The sequence below is a fragment of the Trachemys scripta genome, chromosome 9 (assembly GCF_013100865.1).
Source record: "Trachemys scripta elegans isolate TJP31775 chromosome 9, CAS_Tse_1.0, whole genome shotgun sequence".
NCBI lineage: Eukaryota > Metazoa > Chordata > Testudines > Emydidae > Trachemys > Trachemys scripta.
Window position 1 is genome coordinate 55,466,970 of NC_048306.1, and position 22,705 is coordinate 55,489,674.

The 22,705-nt window shown below is 42.6% G+C and overlaps 1 protein-coding gene across 5 annotated transcripts in view; it reads right to left on the reverse strand.

Annotated features, from left to right (window-relative positions):
* STAG1 (stromal antigen 1) overlaps positions 1 to 22,705 on the reverse strand; it is a 384,051-nt gene that overhangs the window by 236,575 nt on the left and 124,771 nt on the right. The window contains exon 1 of one of the 5 annotated variants that reach the window (XM_034781840.1): positions 7,585 to 7,708. The exons of the other annotated variants lie outside the window; for them this stretch is intronic. The gene's annotated coding sequence lies outside the window, so the exon portion shown is untranslated. Of the gene's footprint in view, positions 1 to 7,584; positions 7,709 to 22,705 lie in introns of those variants that run through there. 5 annotated transcript variants of the gene reach the window in all.

Here is a 22,705-nt window from a genome sequence, read left to right on the forward strand (position 1 = left end):
CAGATGATCTTTAGCTGCCATCAGAACAACTTACATGGAAGCTGAGGCTAAATAAATTGTGGCTACAAATAAGATTTTTTTTTTTAAGGCAGTGTAATTAACCATTAGAACAATTTACCAAGAGATACGATGCATTCTCCATCACTTAAAGTCTTTAGATCAGGATAGGATGTCTTTCTAGAAATACACTTTAGCTCAACCAGAAGTTATAAGCTTGATAAAGGAATAACTAGTGAAAATACAAGTCATATTAGGAAACTATAATGGTCTCTGCCTTAGAAGAATCTAAGATTTTGCAAAGCAGAATAGCGTTTAATTTAATTCAACACTGCTACACTGTTTTGTAACTACCTTAAACTCCCAATCTTTTCAACACATTTCATCAAAGACATGTGAAAGAACTAATTATCATTATTATTGCTTCTGGACAGTATCCTATGGAACTAAGACTAAGGAAAAATCACTTTTAAAATCAGTGCAGATTATTTTGGAAGGTTACAACTCAAAGATTTGATTATTTGTAATGAAACAGTACAATAATTATTTATTTGGTGCCAACAATTCATTTGGCACTATACAATATGCAAAAATACAGTCCTTGCCCCAGAAATTTAAAGAGGCAGTTTTTCAAAGACACAAAGATCAGACAGGCACCTGACTTCAACTAAAAATCTCCCTCACAATCTGAAAACAAATCAGTTCTCATAATTATATGAAACTTATTAATATTAACAGTTATATCACTCAATCTGTAATAATCTAAGATGCCTACATAAAATCCAGTCACAAGAAGACTTTTTATAAAACTTTTTATTCGTTTTCACAAATGGAAATATTTGTATAGTACAAAGAGAGAAAAAAAACAAATGGTAGTTTATGAAGTACCTACCTAGAACCAATCATTATATAATTCTGTCTGAAATGTACTGCGTTCAGAGTTTCTTCATAGCTGGCAAGATCTCCCTTTGCACTATTTATACAAATACACTTTTCTCTGTTAATTAGCAGGACTTTGTTTCCCACATGGCTGAAGACTTCAATAGTGCCCATTTTCTTCTGTTTCATGTCCAGCCTTCTTTACCAATATTCAAAAACATTTATTTTTTTTTAAATAAATTCCTTGCTTTGAATGCTAGTTAATGTAACTCATCCAAGACTTCAGCATCAGCTTTTGACAACAGAAGTACAAACAATGGATCAATAGGCAGAATACCTACTGGTTACCAACTGTATTTGTTCTTCCATCATAGACTAGTAGTGTGCAATCCTTGTTCAAGTCCACCATGTTAAAAAAAAAAAAAAAAAATACTTGCTCACTATAGTCACTCCCCAGAGACAGTGCTGCCAGTTTCATAAATTAATGTAAGATTTATTTGAGAGAGATGCCATTATTACAGAATGTCAAAGCAATTTTTTCTTGTTATTTCAGATTCAGGAAGATAGTCCTCTACTTCAGTACCAGGCAAATTGGTTGAAACAATAATAAAGAACAGAATTACTGTGGTTCATCTATGTGTCTGATATGTTGGGGAAAGAGTCAACATGGCTTTTGTAAAGGGAAATCTTTCTCTGGGGATGTCAATAAACATGTGGTTAAGGGTGATCCAGTGGACGTAATGTACTTGGACTTTCAGAAGGTCTTTGACAAGGTCCCTCACCAAAGGCTCTTAAGCAAAGTAATCGGTCATGGGATAAGAGGGAAGATCCTCTCACGGATCAGTAACTGGCTAAAAGATAGGAAAGAAAGGGTAGGAATAAATGGTCAGTATTCACAGCGGAGAGAGGTAAATAGCAGGATGCCCCCTACCCCCCTCACCTCCACCCTACGGGTTCTGTATTGTGACCAGTGCTATTCAACATATTCATAATTGATCTAGAACAGGAATCTGCAACCTTTGGCATGCAGCCCGTCAGGGAAATCCGCTGGCGGGCCAGGACGGTTTGTTAAATAAATAAATAAATAAATAAATGGAGATATCCTATCTCCTAGAACTAGAAGGGACCTTGAAAGGTCATCGAGTCCAGCCCCTGCCTTCACTAGCAGGACCAAGTACTGATTTTTGCCCCATCGCCCTTAGTGGCCCCCTCAAGGATTGAACTCACGACCCTGGATTTAGCAGGCCAATGCTCAAACCACTGAGCTATCCCTCCCCCGTCCGCAGGTTTGGCCGATTACAGTTCCCACTGGCCGCGGTTCACCGTTCCAGGCCAATGGGGGCTGCGGTAAGCGGCCCGGGCTGAGAGATGTGTTGGCCGCCGCTTCCTGCAGCCTCCATTGGCCTGAAACGGCGAACTGCAGCCAGTGGGAGCTGCGATCAGCCGAACCTGCAGACGCTGCAGGTAAACAAACTGTCCCGGCCCACCACTGGATTTCCCTAACAGGCTGCGTGCCAAAGGTTGCCGATCCATGATCTAGAAAAAAGGGTAAAATAGTGAGGTGGCAAAGTTTCCAGACAATACAAAAATCACTCAAGATACTCAAGTGCAAAGCTGACTGTTAAGAGTTACAAAGGGATCTCACAAAACGGGGTCACTGGGCAACAAAATGGCAGAAGAAATTCAATACTGATAAATGCAAAGTAATGCACATTGGAAAACAATCCCAACTATACATACAAGATGATGGGCTCTAAATTAGCTGTTACCATTCAAGAAAGATCTTGGAATCATTGTGTATAGCTCTCCAAAAACATCTACTCAACGTGCAGTAGCAGTCAAAAATGCCAACAGAATGTTAGGAACCATCAGGAAAGGAATAGAGAATAAGACAGAAATATCATAATATAGCCATATAAACCATGGTTTGCCAACAACTTAAATACGGCACGCATTTCTGATTGACGCATCTCAACAAAAAATATTAGAATTGGAAAGGCAGAGAGAAGAGCAACAAAAATGATAGGGGTATAGAATGGCTTCCATATGAAAACAGATTAAAAAGAATGGGACTGTTCATCTTAGGAAAAAAAGGACTAAGGGGGGATATGATAGAGGTCTATAAAATCATGAATGGTGTGGAAAAAGTGAATAAGGAAATGTTATTTACTCCTTCACATAACACAAGAATCAGGGATCGCCCAATGAAATTAAGAGGCAGCAGGTTCAAAATAAACATAAGGAAGTACATCTTCACACAAGCCACAGTCAACCTGTGGAACTCGCTGCCAGGAGATGTTGTGAAAGCCAAAAGTATAACTGGGTTCAAAAAAGAATTAGATAAGTTCATGGAGGATAGGTCCATCAATGGCTATTAGCCAAGATGGCCAGGGACACAAACCCATGCTCTGGGTGTCCTTAAACCTCTTGCTGCCAGAAGCTGGGACTGGACGACAGGGGATGGATCACTCACTAATTGCCCTTTTCATTCTCTCCGAAGCATCTGGCAGCAGTCACTGTAGGAAGATAAGATAATGGGCTAGATCAGGGATCGGCAACCTTTGACACGCAGCCCGCCAGGGAAAGCCCCTGGTGTGCCGGGCCGGTTTGTTTACCTGCAGCGTCCGCAGGTTCGGCCGATCGCAGCTTCCACTGGCCACAGTTCATTGTCCCAAGCCAATGAGGGCTGCGGGAAGGGTGGCCAGCACATCCCTCGGCCCCTGCCGCTTCCTGCAGCCCCCGCTGGCCTGGAGTAGTGAACCGTGGCCAGTGGGAGCCACGATCGGTCAAACCTGAGGACGCAGCAGGTAAACAAACCAGCCTGGCCCGCCAGGAGCTTACCCTGACGGGCCGCATGCCAAAGGTTGCCGATCCCTGGGCTAGACAGACCATCGTTCTGACCCAATATAGCCATTCTGATGTTCTTACTCCAAAAATTAACCCATTTTGGATTTCTCTCTCGGTACCCTTTTTTATTTTTCACATGCCTTTCCAGAAATTAATACCCTTTGCTCTCTAGCTTCTCCTTTGTATTCTTTTTAGGATGCTATTTATAGCATTCTGTCTAGGTGCATGTGCATGAAATAAATATAGAGAGCACTGAATTTTTTTTTCCCCAATCATGAAATTCTTCTCTCTCATATAAGGTTTTTTTGGTTCTAACACTTGTTTCTTACCATAGTTCAAAGTTTTCTAGTGTCTTACCCAAATTAAAATACAACTTGTCTGTTAATAGTGTCTTTGGGAAGGGAAAGGAACGGCGGGATAGAAGAACATTATGCCAGGTCTGTAGCAGTGTTAGTAAATGGGATCATTTTCTATTCCATCCCGAACACTCACTCTCTATCAGTCACCCAACTTCCTTCACATGCAATACAAACTGCAAAATCCTCCCAATCCCTCACTGCATCTGAAATCCCCAAATGGAGTGTCACAGAGTGGAAAGAAGCTCTTAATGGTTGGTCACTTTGCCCCATTTCCTTTAAAGGGCTTTCCCTTAGTCTCCAATTGTCAGAGAATCTTCTTTGGCAGCTTGTGTCTATTTATCAGCCTGGATGGGAGACAGAAGGGGCCAGGCTGGTAAACAAACACTAGCTGACAGAAGGGGACAGTGTTGACAGTCTCTCTGAGGCTAAGGCTGCACTGCCAAAAGGTGGAGGTTTTACAGTGAGATAATGAACACACAATAATGAAGACAAAGGAACTGTAGGTTTTACTGTGAGGTAGCTAGACAAGATTATCACTGGTTCTTGAAGAGCTTCTTTGCTTTTTTAATAAATTTTGAAATCCACCATACTTTCCCATCTTGTTTTGCTAGAAAGTTTCAGTGTTACCATTTTATTCTTAACATACTTTCCGACCTGCTTCTTCCTAAAGATTGTAGCTACAATATGAGTAGTTCTCACATATTTTATAACTTACTTTGCTCCGTTATAGATTTTCTTTCCAGTGTGCCCAACTTCATTAAGAAGCAAGTTTAGGCCATGGGAAGCACATCCTATTGCAATAATATGTGGATATTTGTCCATTATGATGTCCCATGCTGCTTTCATATTACTGGCACTGTCAGTCAGCAGAGCCAATTCTTTCCCACTAGCAATCTTCTCTAGTATTCCACATACTTCATTACTAATAAATTCTGAAGTATATCCATCTGTTCTCTCCTGCTCCAATGCTCTTGTAAAAAACTGGTTGAGGTGTAGCTATCACAAAAATTATGATTCCTTCCCCCTGTACATTTACCCACCCATCTGGAATACTGACAAAATGCTTCAGTGATTTTTTTTTCCATGCAGTTTGCATCACATATTCATATTCCAGCTGCAGAAGAGACTTGCTCAAAGAATGTCTGCTGGATAAATGATACAATGGTCTTAATAGTTTAAATGCTGCCTGCCACTAACTGTTTTCAGTTACTGATAATGGACTACTGGAAGCATATATTGCTCTTGAGAGGGCTTGGTCAATTTTTTTGTTGATATTCAGGTATCATCTTGTCTACAAAGGAAGTCATTGTTGGGAGTCTTTTGGATATAGTTGGTTGAGATGCCTGTTGTTTTCCTGATGATTGAAGAGCTGAAATTGAGGGTACAACACTTCCAGCTGGTGATATCAAAGAAACAGAAGGACTTCTGGATTGAGAACATGTGCTGCAACTGCAACCACTTTCAGTGTCATTTACCTCACTTTTTATTCTTGACCTTTATTTCCACTCATGGAGGATTTTTTAATGTCTGCAGGACATTTCATACATGTAAGGATGTGTCTAGTAATACTGGTAACATCTGGTATTTCATTTGGCAGTATCTGCACAATACAAGTCCTTTTTTATCTGAATGACTTTTCGGTGTGGGAATACTTCCAAAAGTTAGAAGATCGATGCATCATTTCTCCTGAGGGAGAAGAAAAAAATAATAAGACCTCCTCCATTCTGGGTGTGGATGGTTCCTCCTGTAGATCTCAGGATCAAGACTCTCAGACAGGATCCACTCTAGCCCCTCAAGATTTCCCTTCAAGATACTGCAAGCACAGGCCTCTTGCTATCTGCCCCAGTGACTCTACACAAACAGGCAGACTGTTTCAACCTCCCGCTGAGGGGAAGCAATGTCTCCGGGATGAGTGGACTTCTCACCAGGGCTAGTCAAGAGGACAGCAGCTTCAGGGTACCAGCTGCTTTTCCCCTCCTGCTCAAATTGTCTCCACATTAAACTCCATGTCCAGGACAGAAGTCACCAGAAGCAGGCAGGCAGCAATCCATAAGAAAAGGCCCTGTACTCACTCCTGTTCTTTAGTAAACATGGAAGCGCCCTCTACTGACTGGGGACTGTAATATGCCCTGGAGGATTACATTGCTACGTACAGTATATAGACCTACAGTATACAGGAATTGTAATTGCCTAATACTATAAGTTTTTAAAATTTAACGTCATTTGAAATACTTATTAGCTATTAGAATGCATTTTGTAGGACTAAAGAGCAGCAGTAATTATGTCATTTTAAACATTAATCTAAAAATTCTTTCGCTGTTCATTCTGAGAGAAAATATTTCCCATGAGTTTCTTTCATTTTTTACCAACATTTCTAATTTTTCCATTCCAGGCCTTGAGAAAAAACAGGAAGTTTCTGGGATTTTTCCAGACTCTCTCACTTCTGCCTGTCGCTAGGAGATTGCAACTGTTTCTTCTGGATATGGACCTTGCTAATGTGATCCATATCTTTGCCACCTTTATAGTGGATTACTGCAATGCATTCTATGTGGGTCTACATCTTTAATCAGTCCAGTTACTTAGGCTGGTGCAGAATGCAACAGCCTACTGATTAAGCAGAGCTTCTCAGTGGCAGCACATGATGCTAGGGCTCTTTGATCTATCTGTTTCTGTCTGCATTTACGCTGTTGGGATTATTACAGCCATAAATGACTTTGGGACCTTCATTCTTGATTCCTCTTCTCTCCGGGTCATACTACTATAGCCGCAATCCGCAGAAGTATTTAAGCTGGATCCCCCTTGATTTCACACAGAGGAGGCTAGCATTCATGTTCCTTGTGAGAAGCCCTCTGTTCTGGAACAGCTTCCTAACCTAGACTGAAATAACTCTGATCAACTGACCAGCAGGGTGTGCTAGAAGGTGAATCTATTTCCACATGCTGGTGGGTACTGATGGGGGTTAGATGTGTGGGGGGAGAAGGATGCATTGTATTCTTCTAGCTGGTTAGTTTTATTTATGTTTTTTATAATTTATGGCGGACGCACAGGGGCTTTAAATAAATACAATCAAATAAATGTTGCTGCTCTACATCAATCCTGTGACCTACCTCAGACTAGTCCACCGGGGGAATGTCTCATTGTCTAGTGATTTATTTCAACCCCACAAGAAAGTTTGGTAACGTATTAACCCAGTTCCATAGGTGAATCAGATCCTGAAAAGGGAAACTCTACCAAACCTCAGCTCCAATATCCCAGTCACGTGGTAGCTGAACTAAATCACAACTGCCAGTGCAGCCTGGACAAGATAGCTATTGTGAGCACAGTAGCTCCACGCCAGTAATCCTATTACTCCTAAATTTCTTCATAAACTGGCTCACTTTTGTTTTTACCAGGTTTTTTTCCCCCAAAGTCAGACAAGCAAACTTCTTGTTAGTCATATGTTTTCATTTCTCCCATTGTACAAAACAAGATACCATACAGCAAGCATTATACCTCCACTTACCACAAAGCTAGGAGGCAAAAGACAACCACAGGAGGAATATATAGCCAGGCTCCACCCTCTTTCCCTCAGTCTTTTTTGCTTCCCCTGCTGGAAGTATTGAGTCCTTGCTCAGTCCTCTGTTACTTTTATTTCTAGCCCTATTTCTCAGTGTTTCTCAGAAGTAGTAAAGAAGGGAAGATGAAAGAGATCCTAAAAAGAAATTACAAAAAGAAAAGGATTTAACTATAGATTCCCAATGGACCTTATAGGCTCCTAGACTACACATGAATAAGGTCTCAGAGCCACCTACAATTCCTTTCCCCACTCTGATCCCCACGAGGCCAGTACTTTCCATTTGTTGTGCTTGAGTCATGGGAGTTGCTAAAGCGCTGATAGAGCTCAGCAGGGTTGGACATCCTAGCCTCTTACAGCTCTGAGGAATGACAGTAGGGAGCTTTTAGATCTCCTCTCCCTCCAACAAACTGACCTTTATTTATTTATTTAAATGCTAAGAAGTAGCAGCCTTAATATGTCTTTGAAAAGTCATCTAAAGGACAAATCCAGTACTTAAAAATTGTTATCAACCTTAAAGTCACTAACTGTCCAACATGTGGAAGGAAAGAAGTGATGGGAGGAGGACAGCACTGATACTAGCAGTCTCCATATAATGCCAAAATGCCAGTTCCCTGGTTGGATGGCCACTTTCAGAAATCCCAAAGGCTATTTGGAACCAATCATGAAACAATTTTGAAAGCCATAAAGAAGTCAAAAATAAACAAATTCTCATTCTATCCACATGCTTAATCTGTAATAAATTATCTGATATATAGAATAAGGATATTACAATAAACAGACACACTGAAACATTGTAAACAGAGTTACAGTAGAAAGTTATAGGACCTTAACACCAGTCTGATAAAGGATGGTACACTTCACAGCAAAAGAATGAAGATTTAAGAATATTCTATTGAAATTACTTAAATTTAGGGAACTGGATCTCCCTTAATAAACTGAAGTAGAATTTCCTCTAGAAAACATTAGAGCTATTTTTGAGAATTTGTTTGAGACTACATTTATTCATCTTCTGAGCAGGGTCTAATAACAGACAAAAAAAATAACTAGTGAAAGTGGTCTGTTCTCGCCACAAAATTTTTTTTTCTAAAAATAGAAAACATTTTCACTTTTGAGAAAATTTTATGTTTGGATAAAAAAATTCAGAATGAAATTTAAAAAAATGTTTTGCTTAGATTTGGATTAGGAAAATCCACACTCTCTCCATTTGTTAATTCTTTACCCTCCCCCTTTTTCCTCTGGTAAAAAAGTGACAAAGGGAGCAAAAAAGTGAAGGAGGGAGCAAAAAAGTGCAAGAAATTGGGGAACACACACTTTCTCTCAATTTTTAAACATCCCAACAATTTTTCAGCAGAAAAAAGGGGGGCAGTTAAATCAGTAAATAAAAGTGTATATGGGGAAAAACACTCACTTTTTCATTTTTCCCCACAGGAAAAAAAGTCAAAGTATTACTTTGTGTCACTTTCTCTGATTTAAAGAGAGAGAAAGATTAAAAGTTAAAGAAATGTTAATTCAAAAACTGTTACTCTCTTTTTTAAATTTTCTCTTATTTTTCTAGTGAAAAAAACCAAACTGATAGTAGGCATTTCTCCACAATGATCAAAAATTTCATTTTTCCCAACAAAAAGTTTGAAACAAAAAATTAAAAATTTAAATCAAAAACATTTTTCCACAAAAAGTTGTTTTCAACCCCCAATTTTCACCAAAAATATTTTCATCTAAAAAAAATCAACCAGCTCTGCAACTAACTAATCTCTTCTTCAAATCCAGTTCTTGGTAAACTTGGTACTGTTTCCTTTCCATAGGCAGGATGCTAGCAGGTTTAGACCAAAGATCTTAAAATCCTTCACTGGGATGTTTCTGATTCTCCTCTCGTATCAAGGGTAAAAATTCTGCTGCTTGATAGTGAAAAAACTTTTTTAAAATCTTAATACCATCCAGAGGGAAAGGAACAATATTTTGCATTTATGTCTTGTCTTATTTTACTGTTTCTCAAGTGCTTCACAAATAGATACATGAACTACAAACAGGGATGATTTCATCCACTACTGAAATACAGCTATATCCATGAATTTAGGTAGGCACAAAAGAAAATTATTTACCTGTAATTTTTGCTCTATGAAGAAACCCTCCACTTGATTCTCACTTTTGAGTCTTATTATTATAGAGGGAGCAGAAGTGACCCTTAGATTTTGGTTGCTTAACACTTGCCATTACAAAAAATTCTTCAGACTGTTTTGACTTGAAACAAGCCTTTGAAATTTGGCATGAGGGTATAGTTCTGGTTTTAAGGTGATGTCCTTTGGTGGCCCTATGTAAATTGGTAATGAGCTGTTGAAAATCACCATTTCTTGTATTCTGCTCATTTTGTCTTAAATTGATACCAATAACTCCAAACGTGAGCATTGTGTTTGTATTGCCCCACTTCAGTGTGCCATACACAGGGCACCTCCAGAAGACAGACAGACAATGAACAGATGATCCTCTTCCTGCTGTCCATCAAAGTATCCTTTGGAGATGAAGGTGCACTGGACAGGGCAACAGATGAACATGAATTCCATATCACTTTCTTCTACTGACTGGTAATAATTCTGAGCCCTTATTATTATTTATCAAGGCCTCACATCTCACTGAGAAATCACACAGTCTGGGAATAAATTCCAGATTTCCAATATGGCAAACACAGCCCCTCAGACAAAGAATCTGCCAAACCTAAGTACTTAGTCATGTTGTCCATAAATGGGGCTACTCATACCTGTGTAATCTGCTCTTTCAGTGCGTTATGCATATTCCTCTAATGACTGGTCCACAGTGAATAACAACCTTCTGCTTCAGGCAGCTATTGTCACTTATCCTTTAGTGCAAGTGCTAGGGGTCTGTACTGTAGTCCTGAGTGACCAGTGTTCAACCCCCAAATATGATCTAGGGGGGCATGTTATAGTTGGACATTATTAGGATTACAGGTTAAGCACTCAAAAGTTAGGAAATGTTAAAATTAAGATTCAACCATACATACAACCATAATTTGGCCCTCTTCTGCCTATGTATTATGGCGCAATAATTAATCACATGATCAAATACAATTTTTTCCATGTCTCCTGGCTCATTTGGTGCACAGGATGGATCTGCTCTGGGAATTAATCTGGATTGTGTAGGTGGAGCAAATGAGGCAGGAATCCAACAGACAACTGTCGCGTTATCTACACATCATTTTCTGGATGCTCAAGACACTGGGTCTGATTATCAGAAGTTCTAAACATCCACGACTGCTTATTGTATTCTGTACAAGATCTTACACTGCACTAATCACAGTAGTACCCGAGCACCTTCCAGCAGTGCATTAAGCAACATAATTAACGTTTGTTCTCTAATCCTCTCTCCAGTGTGTGCATTTGTTTTTTTACTTAGTTTTACACACACACACACACACACACACCCTTTATGTTTATGTTACAGAAAGCAAAGTCAAATAAATGCACTTGTACAAGCTCACCATCTGTAAAATGGGGATACTAGTACCTAACCCTCACATGTGTGTTACAAAGATAAATTAATGTTTCTCAAGCAGACATTATAGTGATGAACACCCAGAGTAAAGTCCCTAAGGAAATAATTTTATATTCAGAACAAGGTCTGAATAGCATGAATTAAATAAATCCTGAGGCAACACATTGAACAATCAGAATAAAACAAAATATTGAATAGCTGCTCATTCAGTGACCACCAGCCATCTTGTACACTGAATAAGGAAGAGGTCCAGTGGAAAAAATATGTACCTGTGTGTAGCGGGGTGGCCACCCACTCCTGCCCTAAGGGCTTAAAACAGCCCTGGGAGAGGGCTGTGATAGGGGAAAACCTGGGCTGATTGGGGAAGTAGCCTCAGCTGGGCCACACCCCAATCAGGCCGCAACTGGCCCTAAAAGGGGCTGTGGGCCAGGAGCACAGGCAGTCTGTCTCTAGGCACAGAGAGAGAAGGGCCTGGCTGCCTGTGACTTGAGTAAGGTACCAGAGTAGAGTAGTGCTGGGGAACAGGACAAGGAAGCCGGGGAATTCCCACCTGGCTGCAGGCCTAGGCAAAGGCCTGAAAAGATACTGGGGTTGCAGAAGTTCAGCCGGAGGTAGGTGGAGGCAGCAGGTTCAAACCCCTCTTGCCAATGATGAGTGATATGCACTGCATTCTGCCCCAGAGTGCAGGGGCTAGATGAGGCCTGGCAGTGAACACTGAGGCAAGGTGGGGATAGAGGGTGGGGATTCCCCTGAGAGGGGAACCCAGAGAGTGGGGGTACTGCCAGGGGGCAGCACCCAAGGGAGAGGGGCACCGGCGTCCAGGAGGGACACGGGGCCAGCAACAGTGGGACATTGGCCTGCAGAGGGCGCTCCAAGGCTGGAGAGCTAATTCCCATACCGGACCAGCAGGAGGCGCCGCAGGGGTGAGTCCCGCATCGCTACACTGTGCAATTAAAGACTATTATAATGCATATGCACATACAGATAAATATTGCATTTTCTACCATTTGAGCTCGACTTTGCAACCTTAATGCTCTTTTAAAGTAGTTTTTATATGTTTATATACACGTTTATTTTATTAACAACTATAACTAAATAAGCAGCTGAAGAATCCCAGCTGCATTTTAAGCCACTGTTAAACTGACTGATGTGCTTTTATTAAGCCACAGAGATCTTGTATTTAAGTGTTACATTATTTAAGCATCTCATAACACAGCAACAAGGGCCTGCTGTGAGCTTCAGCATGCCAGTCTGTTCTATCTGGGCCTGCAATCTAGGGCCTCGCCTTCCAGTATGGAGAGTGACATTTCCGATGTTTGATTTTACAAAAAAAAAAAAAAAAACATGTAGTTCCTGTTCTGGGCACCAGAGGATAACATCATGCTCCTCATTTTAGCCAAAAAGAGTCCCTTCCCCACCTCTATCCCCTTCTAGCTACTCTCCTCCAACATTCAATGGCTTCAGCAGATCACAAGTTTTAAAAGCTGCTCATGTACTATGGTGATGGGGGTAGCATATGAACCTGAATAGAATAGGAAGGCAGCAAGGAGAAAACAAAGGGAGCTGCCTAGCTGAGATCCTCAGAGGACAGCAGGGTCAGAAATCCAGATGGTAGCAGGGTACAGGAGTAAAACAGAGAGGGGCTGCGTGTGGAGGAGAGCACAGGGACAGCTTTGTGCCAAGAAGAGCCAGGAATAAGAGGGAAAAGCAGGAACATAGGGAATAAGATCAGAGAAAAAAGATTCATGACAGAGGTGCATGGTGCTCAGGCTGCCAGGGTTGTTGAGGGTGCAGCTAAGTAAGGGTGTGAGAGTGCTACAAGCAAAAATCAGTGAGGGTCCAGGGGCTTAAGGGTAAGTGAGAGGTGATACTGGCAGTGCAGGAGGTGAATTGGAGGCTGTGGTGCAAAGACAGAGTTGCTGTGTAGGGGGGAGGAGTGTGCTGAGGCAAAGCCTTGAGAGCAAGGTGCAGAAGGGGCTTGGGAGCAGAGGCAAGCTAGCACATGCAGGGAAAATGAAATTAAGTGGGTAGTTCAAGGTAAGGAGTGGAGAATGATTTGGAAGGGAGTGGGGAACACTGGTTGATTGGAATTCATTGAGGAGTATTTGGAGGTAGATAATGAGAAGAGGCGGAAGCTGTAAGAGAAGGAATGTATAGGGTGCAGAGGTAACAAAGGTAAGGCGATAACACGGGGGCGGTGCAAGGGGCAAAGGATGAGGAGATGGAGAATGGAAAGAGCGTTGATGGGTGAGTAGTGGTAAAGGGAGCAGAGAGTATGAGGGGATAAAAAGGTTGAAGAGAAGTGAAAAAGGAAAAGGATAGTCAGAACAAAAATGTGAGAAGTAAAAAGGGCTAGTTAGTACAAGGAAAGTGGACTTAAAGGAAACAAGCAGGAAAAAGGAGACAGAAAAATTCATCAAAATATACCACAGACAAGAGGGAAAGAGTATCAGAGGGATAGCCGTGTTAGTCTGAATCTGTAAAAAGCAACAGAGGGTCCTGTGGCACCTTTGAGACTAACAGAAGTATTGGGAGCATAAGCTTTCGTGGGTAAGAACCTCACTTCTTCAGATGCAAGTAATGGAAATCTCCAGAGGCAGGTATAAATCAGTATGGAGATAACGAGATTAGTTCAATCAGGGAGGGTGAGGTGCTCTGCTAGCAGCTGAGGTGTGAACACCAAGGGAGGAGAAACTGCTTCTGTAGTTGGATAGCCATTCACAGTCTTTGTTTAATCCTGATCTGATGGTGTCAAATTTGCAAATGAACTGGAGCTCAGCAATTTCTCTTTGGAGTCTGGTCCTGAAGTTTTTTTGCTGTAAGATGGCTACCTTTACATCTGCTATTGTGTGGCCAGGGAGGTTGAAGTGTCCTCCTACAGGTTTTTGTATATTGCCATTCCTGATATCTGACTTGTGTCCATTTATCCTCTTGCGTAGTGACTGTCCAGTTTGGCCAATGTACATAGCAGAGGGGCATTGCTGGCACATGATGGCATATATAACATTGGTGGACGTGCAGGTGAATGAGCCGGTGATGTTGTAGCGGATCTGGTTAGGTCCTGTGATGGTATTGCTGGTGTAGATATGTGGGCAGAGTTGGCATCGAGGTTTGTTGCATGGGTTGGTTCCTGAGTTGGAGTTGTTATGGTGCGGTGCGTGAGGGAAAGAGAACACCACCACAAGGAGGAGCTCTGGTCAAGTGAAAAAATTCTCTTAGTTGGGGTGTTTTTTATTTATTATTTTGTAGAAATCATAATTCTGGGGTATGTGTGTCAGCTACAGTTTCTTCTCCCAATATTTTGAACCCACCTATACTACAAATATAACCATGAGAGCTGGTTGAAATTTTCCACACTTTTAATAAAAGGTACTGCTAATGTATTAAGTATTTCTTGCTTTATTAGCAGAATTATTTCCATATTCCTAAATGTTAGTGCTAGCAATTTTACATAGCCAGAGACTGAGTGAGATAGCAACATTATATCATGAATGCCTTACTTATGGAAAAGTGAACACAGGCATCTTTAAAGTCAACAGCTGCAAACCAATACTGGTTTGAAGGAAAGAATATTTTCTAAGCAAATCATACAGAACTTTTATTTTCTAAATATTTAATTTGCTTAGTGATACCATGCAATAACCATGTGATTATAATTAAAGTATTTTAGTGTTTGTAGTCCCAGATTAATAAAGGTATTAGATTTTCTTTTTCCCTCATGGTGGTCACCATAGGGCATAGTTAAGGTTCTTTGGGCACCCGAATTGTGCAATTGTTCTATACATTAATATGTTTTGATTTTTTTTAAGTCTATCCTTAACTCTGAATTTCATGGGATAATATAAATTGCTTTTGGCTGGATGAAAACAGGTCCACCTGGGAAGTGCCCCACCTGCAGAACATGATGCTGACCACCTCCGAATGGAGAGGCCACTTGTGGCAAGACAAGAAGGTCCTACTGAGGCAATCTGCAAAAACATTCCTGGCCCCGGGAAGGTGTGTGGCTATGAGATGGATGTCAAGTTGCACACAGAAGTCCCATAGCCTGAAGGTTTCCAGGCAAAGGGCAGATGACTGGGCAGATGACCTGGCTCCGCCCTGCTTGTTGATATAGAAAATAGCCGCTATATTGTCAGTCAGGACCTGGACCACTCTGTTCTCCACATGAGGTAGGAAGGTGTGGCAGGCCAAGCGGACCGCCACATTGATGTGTAGTGAACAATCAAGGCGAGACCAACGACCTTGCATGCTGAGATAGCCTAGGTGGGCTCCCCATGCCAGGTCGGAAGCACTGGAGACGAGGGTCACTGACAGCGGGGAAGGGGGGAAGGAGCGTGAATGGGACTCCCTCCTGCACCGATGCAGGGTTTTGCCACCATATTAGTGACGACCAAACATGCTCCGGGACCTTGACTACACATTCCATGCGGTGTCTGTTGGCAACATAGACCGATGCCAGCCATGCCTGCAGCAGCCTAAGGTGGAGTCGTGCGTGCCGAACCACGTAAGTACAGGCTGCCATGTGGCCCAACAGCCGCAGGCATATGTAAACGGTGGTGAGAGGGTGAACTTGTATACACGAGATCAGGTCCAACATGGCCTGGAACCGGGCCTTGGGGAGGAAAGCCCTGGCCTATGTAGAGTCGGGTGCAGCTCCAATTAACAATATGTGCTGCATCGGGACTAAGGTTTACTTTGTCTCGTTTATCAATAGACGCAGGTCGCAAAAGGTGGAGCAAACCAGGTCGAGATGATGCCATACCTGATCCCGGGATCTGCCTTTTATTCTTTTTTTTTTTTATGTATCTATATATTATTATTTAGTCATTGAGGTACGGGTAAATCTGCATGCCTTTGCGCTTTCTGACATCTTTATTTTTGGGGGTGCCACTGGCCTGGCCCTACTTGTCCCTTTTGTTGATGGCAGACACTACCAGGGACACTGTAGGAGGGTGGGAATACAGCTATTCAAATCCCTTTGCTGGGACATAATATTTCTTTTCAGCTTTCTTGGAGGTAGGTGGAATGGAAGAAGGGGTCTGCCACACCAACTAGCCAATTTTCAGAACCCCTGGGTGCACAGGCAATGCAACCTGGGCCAAGGTGAGGGAGGGTCTGATGTTGAAGAGGTTGGACTCCTCCGCTAATTCCTTGACCTCCAGGTTTCGGTTAGCAGCCACCCTTTTGAGCAGTGCCTGGTGCTCCTTGAAATCACCAGGGGGGCTGCTCACTTTCAAGGGGCCCACCACCGCCTCATCCAGGGATGATGAAGATGACTGTACCATAGAGGGAGGGGCGGTTTCCCCTGGCCTGGTCAGGGACGGTTCCTTGCGCATCGAGGCCTGCTACACTGCTCCCAGGTCAGCCGCTGCACCATGCTCCGATGCCAGTGCCAGCTGAGCCGGAGGCAGTTTTTCTGATGCAGCCTGGGAGGAACGGTGGGAGTACGGGCCCGGCATGACGGGCCGTTGGTGATTCAGCTCTCCTAGGTGAGGGGCTGAACTCTCCCTCCTGCTTAGACCACTGCCCTTCCACCAATCAGGATGGAGCCATAGATGCCTGAGTCTGTTGGCTGACCCTTGTCGGCGACTGATAGGGAAAGGTCAAGGAACAGTGCCAGCCTGAAGAGCAGGACCAGGGAGTCATGACCAGGAATGTTCCCGCACCAAGGGGGATCGAAGCAATGGGGACCTGCCTGGGTGACGGTAATCTGCGCCGCAGCGATCTCTGGCGGGAGGCCTGGTGGTAACGCAGATACAGGAATCGGAGTCATGACTCAGGCGTCCCGTGCCTCGTAGGGGCGATGTTGGTGTTAGAGACCTGGGTCTTCTACCTGCAGATCAAGGCTGCGGTGCCTGGTCCTAGGTCGTGGTGACAGGGATAGACGCCTGCAGTCCAGGGACCAGGGACACTGCGTTACTTTGGAGCGAGGTGACCAGCTTGCCCTTAGAGGTCTAGGCCTTAACCAGGTCCATCGCCTGGCTTGGCATCTGCGGTACGGGCCAGCCTACTTGGTCCTTGGCCGCCGGGGCCACCTTGGGCACAGGTGGTCCTACAAGGGGCCAGGATCCCCTGCCACTCCCGGGAGTCGGAGGCAGATCCCTGGCTGGTCTAGGGGGTCCGACCACATCAGTACTCCGGTGTAGCTCCAGGGCGAGCACATGGCTTAACACAGGCCCTTTGCCCGCAGCCCCTTTGTCCCGCAGTGCCGACAGGCCATTTGGCTTCAGACGCTTCTTTGGCACCGGCAAAGGGGAACAGTGCCAGGCAGGTTCCAGTGCTGGCGGTGCGGTGCATGCCGACACCAAAGTGCTAGGCGTGGAATCTGACCTGGAGGGCTCCAAGTGGATATCCTGTTCCTTTTGAGTTCGAGGGAAAAAGTTCTGCAGATTCTGCACTTGTCTTTTCTGTGTGATTCCCCCAGACACTTCAAACAGCTATCGTGGGGGTCACTAATGGGCATCAGCGGGGTACACAATGAACATGGCTTAAAGCCTGGGAAACGGGGTATGCCCCACTCCGCGGCAAAGTCCCAGGTGGGACTCTAAAGCTTAATGGTCAAACTAAGTACCTAAAGACGAACTACAAAGGAGACAGAACAATGGGCTGAAAGAACCGCGAACGCTCTTGCAATGCAAGACAAGGCACTCTGACCAACCATCGTGGGCAGTAAGAAGTAACTGAGAAGGTGTAGGGTTGGTGGCGCCTGATATACCAAAGCATGAGCGTGACACTCAAGGGGGTGCCGCAGCCAACCATACAGATACCGCTAAGACAAAAGTCTCCGATGACTACAAGTGGATGCGCACACACCTAGAATGGAATCGTCATGAGCAAGCACTCAAAGAAGAACCACTGTTAACTGTTTGCCATTTTAACAGTTGATCATGTATTCCTATTCTTTTTCTCTTTGTCTTTAATCTATGACAGTACTTTAGTTCTCACATCATATATCCTGGCTTCCTTAATAGCCTCATGTGGGAAGTTCAAATAAATGCAAATTCATTCACCTTTATACACTCCTTTCTTCACATGTTCAAAGGATTTGAATAGATTATGATCACATTATTTTAATTTACAAAAGCCATGCTAATTTGTCACTATCATATTTCTCTAGGTCTTTTTAATTCTTTTATTCATTAATTATATTTCCAACCAATTACTTTGATACTGAAGTAAAGATTGCTGATATGTTTAATAAAGACATTGGGAATTATATAAGTAAAACACCTGCAACTCTCCAATCCTCTCATATAATAACTGATTATAATGAGAGATTGCCTATTTCTGTTAGCAGTGCAGCCACTTTATTCTTAAAGTGCTTCAGTACACTTGGTCCTAGTAATTTGTTGATCCTCAATACCTCTTTTGGTACTTCAATCTAGGACAGTATGTCTTTATTCACTGAAAAAAGTCACGTGCAAGGTACAGATTCATATATTCATACGTTTTAAGGTGAGAAGGGACCATTATGATAATCTAATTTGACTTCCTCCACCATACAGGTAAAAGAATCTCACGCTAATCATCTGCCTGAGCTATATGATATAATTTAGAAAGATATCCAATATTGATTTAAAGACTTCATATGATAGAAAATTCACCACAGCTCTAAGGTCAATTGTTCCAATGGTTAGTTATGCTCGCTGTTAAAAAAAAAAATGTGCCTTATATCTACACTGAATCGGTCTAGCTTCACCTTACAAACTCCGGATCTTATTATCTCTTTTTCTGCTATATTATAGAGTGTGTACCCTACCCAACATACTCTATATTATGAACACTGATGCAACTAAATCAGTTACCCTCGCTGCAATATCTTTAGCTTAGCTGTACCCTTTGCTCCCTGGAGTTCTAGCAGACCCATTCTCTTGCAAGCTTCCTGCTTCCAATATCTGATCTTGAGATTTACTTTCAGTCCTCCTAATTTCCATTTTACCTGCTATTCTTCTGAGATATTTTCACATTTTGTAGCCACCACTAAAACCTGGATGACTGCTGGCTCAACTCATACACTGGCCACATATTTTAGATCTAGTGTTGGAGCAGAGAATAAAAGTGGGGCAACTGGAAATTTGATTCTGCTCATTGACTACTCATTACCTCCTGTGATTTGAGGTTGGTGCACAGAGTGTTTTGATGGTCTGCCCCTGAGATTATTGAAAACTGATCATTTTCAGAGTCTGAGGAAAATCAAACCATTCTACTTAATGCTTGATAGGACTTTACAGTGATTTTTGTCCTCAGTTACCGCTTAGTTGCCCCCAGGCATTCTCTTCCATAGTTTTATCCTCATAGGTCACAATGATTTACAGGTGACATGCAATAATGGAAGATGGAGAGAATGTGACTAGGGCTCTGATAGTTGAATTCACATCCTAAATCTCAATAGTTGCATGAAAATATTTTTCTTTTATGTAGTTTATTCTATGACTGGCGAAGGTAAAGTTTCTTCACAATCGTGCCTGATAATTTTGACAATTGACTTCTGTGACAAAGTTCTGTCCTTGACTCCGTGGGTCCTGTGTTTCCTGACGGATTTTTGCTAGCCTCAGAGGCTCACTGTGACCCTCCACATAGCTCTTCTCTCTCTAGAGGCAAGGGTCACAGTCTACTGAGCCATTTTCATCATAAGCCAGCAAAGGAGGTGAGGAGAAACAACCCTCCCTCACACAGTCTCTGTTGTCTCCCAGAATCAGTGATTAATCAGGGAGGGGAGGCGGGAGCCCGGGCCCGCCCTCTACTCCAGGCTCCAGCCCAGGGACCCTAAATTTAGCAGCTATGAAAGCTGACTTTTGAAAATAGAGCATGTACAATTCCCTGGGCTACTTCTCCACAGCAGCCCCCACTCAATATCTTCTTCACAACTACCTCAGGGCCTCCTTCCTTGCACCTGATATGGCTTCGTTCTACTTCATTCCTCCAACAGCACAGCTCCCTCCTATAGCTCCTGACACCCACACCGCACTGACTAACTGAGAGGCTTTTAACTAGTTCCAGCCAGTCCTTAATTGGCTTCAGGTGTCCCAATCAATCTGTCTCTCCTGCCTTCTAGAAGGATCTTAATTGGCCCCAGGTGTCTTGATTAACCTGGAGCAACTGCCATTTGGTTACCATGTTACCAGGGATTTGTTTAGCCTGGGGCTAACATACCTGTTCCTCACTACTTTACTGTAGCCATCTGGCCTTGCCCCATCACACGTCCCTTAAGTAGCAGACAGCCTAATTAAACAAAGCTGTCTTCATTCAGTAAACTATATGACTTCCTTTCACTGTGAAGAAATTGTGTTACTTTCCAAATAAAAATCAAGCAGATTCAGACTGAAATGCCTGCTTTTATAGACACAGTACCATATTTGGAAGAGACAAACATTAATTCTTCTCAAGTTTAGGTCACTGTTGTTCGTTGAGATACTAGGGATACTTTATCCCACGAGTGATATGGACCCATCTCTATTCTACTGGTAAAGGCCACCAAGGAAGAAGAGTCAGGGTTGATGGAGATTATCAACACCTTATTTGGGTAGGAGAGATTACCAACTTCTATCAAGGATGGTGTATCGACAGTCACCCCAAAAAACATTACTTGATGCTAACAATCATTCAGCATTTAACCTTTTCTGATTAAGCTTATCAGAAAGTTGTAGCGAAAGAACTCTCAGTGCTTCAGATCTCCTTTACTTTTGTCAGTCTGGGGAAAGACCTGAGTATGACAGTGTTGGTAGATGAGTCCCTCCTGGTGATGGACAAAAATCTGGTGACATTGTTAGATGTATTAGCTACCTTAATGCCATTGATTTCAAGGTGGTGTTGGCTCACCTGTAAAACCTAGCTGAAGCAGGCAGCATTACCTTTCAATAACTTTCTTCTCTTCTCTCAAAGAGATCTCAGGAGGGTAGCTTTCAACTACTACTCTTCCACCCCAAGGGCTTTCAGAGGTGTTCTCTTATTCTGTGTGTATACAGGGCACTAAGGAAGGTTAGTGCAGTTGTGTAGGTTATGGTGTTTTCTCTAGAGCATTTGATCCTGACAGTGCCACCAAATGCCTTATCCAGTGTTTAGTAGAGACTGATAAAGATAAGGGCTAGCTGTCTGTCTGAGGATCAATCTGAGGAAGACTGAGGTGATACTGTGAGGCAGATGCAGGCAATAAGAATTTGTGTATGCCTTTGTAATTAAGAGTGTCCCCCAACATGTTTTAACAAAGTTCCCAAATCTGGGTTACTCTTGGATACCCCCAAGATGTTGCTGGATGGTCATATCCCAGAAAGATTTATTTTACATTTTTGTGTGGCTAGAGACTGTGGCTGTTTCTTTTGGATGCAAATCTTGTTACAATAATCCATGTCTTTCTCACCTCAACAGTAGATTACTACAGACAGGTGCCACATCTTAACTCAGTCCAGAAACTGAAGCTGGTGCAGAATGCCTGCTTGTTAAATTATATATCACACAAAGGGCTCACAATGAAATCATGCCTCACCAATCTGCTAGAATTCTTTATGGGGGTCAACAAGCATGTGGACAAGAGGGATTCAGTGGATATAGTGTACTTAAATTTTCAGAAAGTCTTTGACAAGGTTCCTCACCAAAGGCTCTTCAGTAAAGTAAGCTGTTATGGGATAAGAGGGGAGGTCCTCTCATGGACTGGTAACTGGTTAAAAGATAGGAAACAAAGGGTAGGAATAAATGGTCAATTTTCAGAATGGAGAGAGGTAAATAGTGGTGTCCCCCAGGGATCTGTAATGGGACCAGTCCTATTCAATATATTCATAAATGATCTGGGAAAAGGGGTAAACAGTGAGGTGGCAAAATTTGCAGATGATACAAAATTCCTCAAGATAGTTAAGTCCTAGGCAGACTGCAAAGAGCTACTAAAGCAGGGGTTCTGAAATTGGGGGTCAGGACCCCTCAGGGGGTCATAAAGTTATTACATGGGGGGTCATGAGCTGGCAACCTCCACCACAAACCCCACTTGCTTCCAGCATTTATAATGGTGTTAAATATATTAAAAAGTGTGTTACATTTATTGGGGGGGGGGGTCCCACTCAGAGGCTTGCTGTGTGAAAGGGGTTGTCAGTAAAAATGTTTGAGACCCACTGTACTAAAGGATCTCTCAAAACTGTGTGACTGGGCAACAAAATGGCAGATGAAATTCAGTGTTGATAAATGCAAAGTAATGCATATTGGAAAACATTATCCCAACTAAACATATAAAATGATGCTATCTAAATTAGCTGTTACCACTCAAGAAAGATCTTACGGTCGTTGTGGACAGTTCTCTGAAAACATCCACTCAATGTGCAGTGGCAATCAAAAAAGCTAACAAAACATTGTGAATCATTAAGAAAGGGACAGATAAGAAGACAGAAAATATCATATTGCCTGTATATAAATCCATGGTACACCCACATCTTGAATAGTGCGTACAGATGTGGTCAGCCCATCTCAAACAAAAAATATTGGAATTGGAAAAGGTTCAGAAAAGGGCAACAAAAATTATTAGAGGTATGGAACGGCAGCCATATGAGGCGAGATTAATAAGAATGGGACTTTTCAGCTT